Below are 8,089 nucleotides of genomic sequence, written 5' to 3' on the forward strand. Positions count from 1 at the left end.
ACCCAGTCTTCAGACAGCCTCTGGCAGGCAAGAAACCCGTCCTGACTCGGGTGCCAAGCACAGGCCCATCACTGTAACCTCTCTGAGATCCGTGTACAGTAAGGTCACAGCCCCCCACCCGATCCCCATCTACACCATATATACTAAAGGAGGGGAATCCCCTCCTTCCAACCAAGGTAACTATAGATGCTTTTTCAAACCCAGCGAGTAACTGCTGGTGCGTGTGCACTGCTGGAGTCCGGAGCTTGTGCTAGCGCTGCTTTTTGGGGTCCGGGCCCCGCCAAGCACCCTCAGCCCCGGAGAGGATGCACAAGTGGGGTGGGGGACCCCAACCTTTTGTGATTCCTCCTCTTTCTGGAAGGCCATGACCCCCCACCCCACCCCGCATGCAAACACGAGTGCGGCAAGCGTGCCAGGGATTTTCCCGGCGCCCCAAACACACGAGCCGGGGCTCCCACCTGCCCATTCCGCGTCCGGGGAGCCGGGCCCGCGAGGGCGAGAAAGGCCGGACCCCACCGCCCACTCCGAGCCCCCCGGCCGCGCCGCCCCAGCGCCCCGCAGCTGCAGCCGTGCCGCCCTCTCCCCGCTAGCGACCGTCCCCGAGCACCGGGCAGCCGCGCGCATCCCCGAGCAGCCGAGCCCGCCGCACTGCCCTGCAGCCCTTCCCCACCCACCTCCCGCGCCCCTGGGGCCTGCGGCGAGCGGCCCGGCAGCTGCCCACGCAGGTGGATCAAGTTCTCCGCGAGCGCGGCGGGGAGGGCGGGACGTGGAGACCCGGACAGCGCTTACCTGGGGCCGCGGCTGCGGCGTGCCGAGCCCCTGCCCGAGCGCCCCGGGACCGCAGACGCCCGGAGAGCACGCGACGCCCCGCAAGCACCCACGCCCGGCGCGGGCCGGCCCGAGTGGGAGGAGCCCAGGGCGCGCTGGGGGCCGGGCGGGCTGCGCCTGGGGCTGGGCCGCGCGCTCCCCCCGCGCCTCCCGCCGCTGGGGCCGGGCCCCGCCCACCCCCGCGCACCCCCAGCCCCTCCCGGCCCCGGGAGGAAACCTGAGGCTGCGGCCCCGGGCTGGCCCCGCCCGCCGCTCCCGTGCGGGCCGCGGCCGGCTCGCTGCGCCCTCCCTCCCCCGGCCCTGAGCGCCGAGGCTGGCGCGGGAGCCCGGCACGGCCGGCGGGGAAGGGCGACGTTGCGCCCCGGCGGCGCCGCACGATTCGGCCCGGAGGAAGGGGCTGCCCGCGAGTCCCTGGAGGGAGTGGACCCAGGCACGGGGGAGGTCAGGGTGGCCTCAGCCAGAGCCACCACCCCCGCGACCTCGGGGCACCCAGGTGGCCTTTAAAAAACAGCAGACACCCATCAAGTCCCGAGGCTTACGTGGCCCCGCTGCGAGTCTCTCTGAGTTCGTGCGCACAGTTGGTTCGGTTACCAGTCCGACTGCAAAACCCTATTGAAAGCAGGACTTTAAAATTTTTTTAAAAAATGGACAGCGAAGGGAAAGGGCTCACCGTCCGAGTTCTTTTCCAGCTAGAATGGATCGCAGCCCCAGATGTGAAAGGCGCCAGGCGCATCTTCACACAACAGGCTCAGGACTGCTCCAGCAGTCGGGAGAGGGAAGGTCAGTGATTTCCTTCTCCTGTGATTACCTGGGTGTCTGCTTTGCTCTCCCTGCCGAGACCTGCTGCCCACAGAACCGGGACGGAAATATGGTCTAAGGGAGCTGGCCAGTGAAGACGAGAACAGACCCCCTCAGCTCCCCGCAGCTGTCGCCTCCACCACCCAGTGTCCCAACCCTGCCCCCGTCTTTCATCCTCGGGCTTCACCCCACACTGACCTCCAGAGAGACATTCTCCGCATCCCAGCTTCTGCCAAAGCCCTGATGGTCTCTTTGCACAACGGGGTACCTCATCCTATTCCCCGTCGTACGTTAGACAGTGATGGCTGCTTCTCCTATCTTCAATTGTCAGTTGGAGGACAATGATTGTTCTTTTCCCTGTACTCACCGCAGTCCTACCACAGGGCACATCTGATGTATTTTGTATTTGTTTTGTTTTGTTTTTAATTGAACTATTACTTTGGTTGTGCAGGAAGGGAAATGTATGTCATAACTTTCAAACTTTTCTTTAATGGATTATAACCACCCCAGATTCTATTATCTACTTAATTCCTTCCTGCCTTTTATTCTCTTTCGTCTGCCAGTAACTCTCAAAAGACTGAATAATTGCAATTCTGATGTTTGGTCATAAGAGTTAGGAAATTATCAGTGTTTCTTAAATGAAAGCCTAATAACATTTTGAGTGGTGGGGAGGGCAAGCTTTCGAATTAGAAATAGATGAGTTTCAACACTGGTTTTACCACTCACTAATTAAATGACCTTGGGTAGACCCGGTCTTCCTAAGCCTCCATTTCTTCATCTGTAAAATGGGCCTAAAAATAGTATCTTCTATCATTGTGAGAATTGAATGACTGAACGTAATCATGGTACTCATAATAAAGATGAGCAAATGGTGGCATTTAATATTTTGGAGTGTGGGTATAATAGGAGAACACTTTGGAACTTTGAGATCATTAATGGAGCAGATCAGAGCTTTGAGGTAAGAAACTAGTTCTGGGTTATGCGCTTTGTGGCTCAGCCTAAGAAGGTTGGAGGACACTGAGAGTGAACACAGAGAAGAGGCCAATGTGATCAAAAGCAGGGGGCACATCTTGTGGGGAATTACTCACAGGAGTTTGCATTCTGACTGCACATTAGCATCACCTGGGAAGCTTTTAAAAACAAAACAAAATTTGATTCCCAGAGCCCCACCCCAGACCAATTATTTCAGATTCTGAACGGGTTGTGGCCCAAGCACTGGGTTTTTGTCTGGTTGGTTTTTTATGCTCCCCAGGTGATTCCAGCATTTGGCCAAGGTTGGTAACAGCTGGACACTGGAGAAGGTGGAGGGCCAGCCCTCAATTAAAGAAGGTCAGGGGATCCTCTCTTCCATTTTTTGCCAGTAATGAACAACCTGTGTTCAACTGCAGGCGAGGGTTGCTTCCGTGCAATGCGCATTTGCATCACCTGGGGTCTCACTAAACTACAGATTCAGTAGCAGATGGGCCTGATATTCTGTATTTCTGAGCAGGGCCCCGGAGTCACTGCTGCTGGTCTGAAGACCATACTCCGGGCAGCAGTGTAAGTAGAGAGATTCAAGTTGGACATTAGAGAGAAAAAAAGAGAGAGAGATACATTTGTTACCAAGAAAAGTTTTAACCATTTCTCAGAATATTCTTAACCCACTATTTATTGAGCACCAACTATGCACAATGTATATATTTTACAATCTTTTGAGAAAATAGCCCATTTTCCAGCCAGTTTTAAGTATGAGGTCTTCCCTATGGGAAGATCATTTATAGAGGCCAATTTGTCCATTGGGCAAGGCAGCTTAGTAGGATACACAATACTTTTAGGGCCCCACAAAAATGTTTCAATTTCTTTTAAAAGCAGAGGGGAAAAATGAACTCTTGGGTCAAAGAAAATGTTTTAACATATTAACATATTCATCTTTATGACAATGCAGTAGTAAAATAGAATTTTTTTTAATGGCGGAAGAGACCCACAAAAGTCATAATGCAGCCCTCTTCTCAAGTTCATTTTAGTCCCAAGTCTTTCTAGGAATGCGCACATAGGCTCTTGTGGCTATTGATAGTTATAGGAAAAATAGGAAGCTTTGAGGGAAATTTTAAATGCCTCTTGGAGCGGAGCTGGCCCCGTAAGAATAGAGTTCCCTTCCCACGTCTGTGATTTGAGACTCACTAGCAGTGCCCCGTGGCCAAGCACCTTGTTTCTCTGCAGCTGAGCCCCGAGGGTCTAAAAGTCTCCTGCAGGGACGGAGCCCCACCTCCAGGGACAGGCTCTCCAGATGGCCTGAAGACCCTGACTCAGTAACACTGACCTTACTTCTTTTTTCTTTTTCTATCCTCCAGCATCTAGGAGGATCCATATTTTAGGGCATTCTTAGGGACGCCTCTCTGAAAAGATAATGGTAGGATTCCACTCTATAGGGAACACCAATTCTAATCGATTCCAAAAAAATGGAGCTGTGATCACTCAGGACTGAAGAGCATCACTCCTCATCATAGCCACAGTGGCCCAGCAAAAACTGTTGATTGTTTTACTGTTCACTACATCAGCCATTGGCCACATCTGGCTATTTAAATGTAAATTAAATATAATATAAAATTCAGTTCCTCATTACAGTGGCCTCATTTTAAGTGCCCAAAAGCACATGTTCCTATTGGACAGCACAGATACAAAGTATTTCCATCATTGCAGCGCATTCTATTGCACAGTGCTGTTTAAAGAACCCCCTTCTTTGATCCCCTGAAATGGAATGCAAGGATAGCTGGAAAGTAGTTAGAATCTAGCTCAGGCACGTCTTTTCCTTCCCATTTGTCAGCTCATCCACAGCTACACAGAGAATCAGTAGCTTTGTTTTTGTCTAAACCTCCCCAAACCAAAATGTCCAGGAAGCTAACCTTTTGTTGCTAATCCTATCCCCTTCAGGAAGGACAGATCTTTTTGACTTGTGAAGGGCCAATAAATCCCATTCTTGATCCACCGAAGGAGCTGATTTGCAGCCCTGCTTTTTGTTTGTTGGTTGGTTTGTTTCCCTTGCCAGTGCTCCAGGTATCCTCAGGCTGTACAACGACATAAATTTTAAACCAGCTCCAAGGCCCATTTTGATCTCCCAAGCATGATTTGACAAGGCAGGCCAGCTGCCTAAGGCCCCAGGTGCACATTCTATAAATCTTCCATCAGTCAGCATCTTGTTTGCAGGAGTACCGTCAGAGTGCTTAGGTGTGAGGTCTGGAGCAAAACGACTCAACCTCCTGCATTTCTCCAATCCCCTAACATCTGCTGAACAACTCACATAGACGTGGTTTTTAGTTCAATCCCAGCCTGGAGCAAATTTTCACAGTTCTGTAAGAAAAGCCCTTTCAAAACAGAGTTGATAATTGAGATACTAACACCACTTTAATTAGGGTGGTGCAATGAGTCCCTGGTAATACATGTGGAAAATAATATGTGTGCATCTGTCACATGGGCGGTAATTACATGTGAGCCTTCTAGTGGCAGGACAAACGGTGAGAATGGAGCTGCAGTGTTCTGTACTTGACGTCATCTGGAAACTTCAGAAGGCACGTACAGCTTTGGGCAGCTATTACTCATTAAATAGGATCAAGATCCTGTTTTTCCATTTCAGAGGACATTCAGAGGAAGGGAGAAGACAGGAAAATCTATAAATAAATTAATATGAATCAGTTTTCCTCCCTGCAAAAAAATCTTTATAAAAACATTTTAACTCAGTTTTTTAAAATCCCCTCAGACCTCTGTGATTACTCCTAATACAAAACCCAAAAACTAAGTTTGGAATCTTGCCACTAAAGGTTCCAAGAACTTTTTAAGCTTAGAAGATGACCTCCTCCTCCTCCTTCTACACCACAGTTCCAAAACTTTTTCTGTAAAGTATCAGAGAGAAAACATTTGAGGCTTTGTGCACCCTATGATCTCCGATACAACCAGGGAACTCTGCTGCTGTGTGTGGAAGCAGCCTCAGACGGTATGCAACTGATGGAGAATGCCTGTGTTCTAATAAAATTTTATTTACAAGAACAGGCAGTGGGTCATATTTGGTCTGCAGACATAGTTTGCCTACCACTTGCTCTAGATCACTGGACTTACCTTAGGAGCATTAAAAAACGTTGATGCCTGGATCCCACCTCTTACAGGAACAGCTAGACGTGGAAAACTGCACTGTGGCATGAAGAGTACAAAATGGAGCTACAGAAAAAGAGAAAATAGAGATAGAAGAGAAGAAAATGGAACTTTCAGGAAATTCTCATTAATACACTCAGAGGTATACAAGAAAATGATATATCTATATAAAACAAAAGAGGATAGGATGAAAAGGAAACAACCAGAGGACTTTCCACGAAAGTGTGCTTGGAAATTTTAAATACGAGATATGAAATTTTCAAACGCAATAGAGGGTTGAAAAGTAAAGAGGAAATCTCCCAGAAACCTAAAAGAAAAAAAGGCAAATGCACAGAAAATACAAAAACAAAAGTAAAATATTTTCTGGATTAAGTGACATCGTAGAATTCTCCCTGTGGGACTTCTGAAATTCTTAAATTCTAGATACCTAACAATTCTTGATTCTTTTTCTTTTTATATTTTATAGTTTAATAAACACATTTTACATTAAAAATGTTTTCTTTGAGTACACTGTGGCCAGGGTGCTTGTTTTAGACTGTTTCTTAGCAAAAACCCACGTAGGACAGTCCCTTTCTGTCCCAGACATGAAGATGCATGTAGAGAACGGGTGCCATTGTGTGTCCCCCTGGAAGCCACCTGCTTCAAGCCACACTATTTTGTGTCTTCCCTGGAGAGTTGTGATGTATGAAGCAGAATGGCTGCTGCAGAAGTTCCTCAGACCAACTCTTGCTTTTCCTAAGTCAGATTTCTCAGTACAGGGCTTTCAGCCATAGCCTCTTTGGTCACAAAGCTCTTTGTTGCTTCTTCCTTTTAGCTTTTGCTATCCTTTTCTTTTGACATTTGCACAATGGAGTGTCAAATTGCAGAGTGGAAAGAAAGATGATTTCCTCTGTGTATTCAGAAAAACTTCACAGAAGCATATTGTACCCTGGATACATCTATACTAACCTCCAGTTTTTATCCCAGCCTCAGGCAGACATAGCAGTCCCCTGGAAGCCTTTTCTCTGACTCATCCCTGGATTGAGTCATTCTGGGGTGCATCCTGGACAGAGGTATTGTAAAAATGCTCCCCAGGTAATTCTGTTAGTGGAACCTTACTCCCTCCTGAAGAGCTACTCTTGGCAATGGCGTCTAGAGAGATACCTTCTCATTAGCCACTGGTCCCGAGAACCCAGTCCTGCTCGGGGTTGCACCATGGCTCACAGCTTCAGAATTGCAATAATAGCAGCTAACATTTATAAAGTGTTTAATATATACCAGGCACTTTTCTAAGCTCTTTCCCTGTATTTACTCATCCAATGCTAACAATAATACTGGGCGATACCAATCATATCTTCTTTTTGCCATGAAGGGAACTAGTAAGTGGTAAAGCCCAGATTTAAGCCCAGCCCACATCTTTAATAAGCACGTTATATGGCCTCATGTAGTGAGTTCCAGCAGACCTCAAGAGTTCCATGTTTCTTTATAGTCAAACTGACCCGGCTGACGACTCTGACCTGTATCCATCTGGCTTCAGCACCAACCCCAACCCTCCCATCTCCTCGCTGTGCTCAGCCACACACATCCTGAAAGTGACATTGCAGAGCTCAAATTGTTTTACTGATCTCTAAGCCTCAGATCAGGCACTTCTTCCAGAAAACTTTCTCAAGCTGAGTCCGGTGCCTTTTTCTCCACTTATTCCTACTCTGTTCATTTCTTGGTCACCTCCCTGAACATGAGGCATTTTTATGGTCTGTTTTTGCTTCTGCCTCCTTCAGCTGGAAGTTCTCTAAGGTCAAGAATATGTTTCAATTATCTTAGTTTCCGAGGTGCCTAATACCTCAGAAAGGTCACAGTTAATAGCTACTTGTTGATTGAAACTTCTTCTTGAATGATACCTCTACCCCAACCCCCCAACTTACAGGAAGGACTTATTTATCCAGCTCCTGTGGTGTTGGGCAAGAAGGAACATCTTCCAGCAGGACCCTGTTAAGACTTGATCTCAATCTGAGCAGTAGATGCACCAGCCAAGATAGCTCCAAGCCGTCCTGAACACGGAAGGTAGGGAAACTACAGTACCTGAGAGGCCCATCCCTTGCTCAACCTGACTTAGTAGAAGCAGCAGAGTGAGGATCAGAACTCACATGGAGTAGCCAGGGTCTGTGTTTTAATTCACACCACCGTATGGTCTTTCTGATAGGATACGTATCACTGAACACTTGCTATGAAGCTAAAGAATATGAAATTGCCAGTACTTTTTGGCCCTATAAAAGCACCAAATTCATAGGTTTAGTGTGTTAGGCAACTTGGGATGTAGCCAAAAACTCAACGGACACAGAAGTTTTGGCCAAGCAGCAAGAGT

General features: G+C 48.1%; 1 protein-coding gene across 5 annotated transcripts in view; it reads right to left on the bottom strand.

Moving 5' to 3' along the window:
* ARHGEF28 (Rho guanine nucleotide exchange factor 28) overlaps window positions 1-889 on the bottom strand; it is a 292,104-nt gene extending 291,215 nt beyond the window's left edge. For 4 of the 5 annotated variants that reach the window (XR_013167187.1, XR_013167186.1, XM_077139472.1 and 1 more), the window contains exon 1: window positions 790-889. The gene's annotated coding sequence lies outside the window, so the exon portion shown is untranslated. The remainder of the gene's footprint in view (window positions 1-789) is intronic. The other variant, XM_077139470.1, reaches the window with a different exon arrangement.
* Between the last annotated feature and the right edge of the window lie 7,200 nt (window positions 890-8,089).

The sequence above is a fragment of the Tamandua tetradactyla genome, chromosome 21 (genome assembly GCF_023851605.1).
Source record: "Tamandua tetradactyla isolate mTamTet1 chromosome 21, mTamTet1.pri, whole genome shotgun sequence".
NCBI classification, from domain to species: domain Eukaryota; kingdom Metazoa; phylum Chordata; class Mammalia; order Pilosa; family Myrmecophagidae; genus Tamandua; species Tamandua tetradactyla.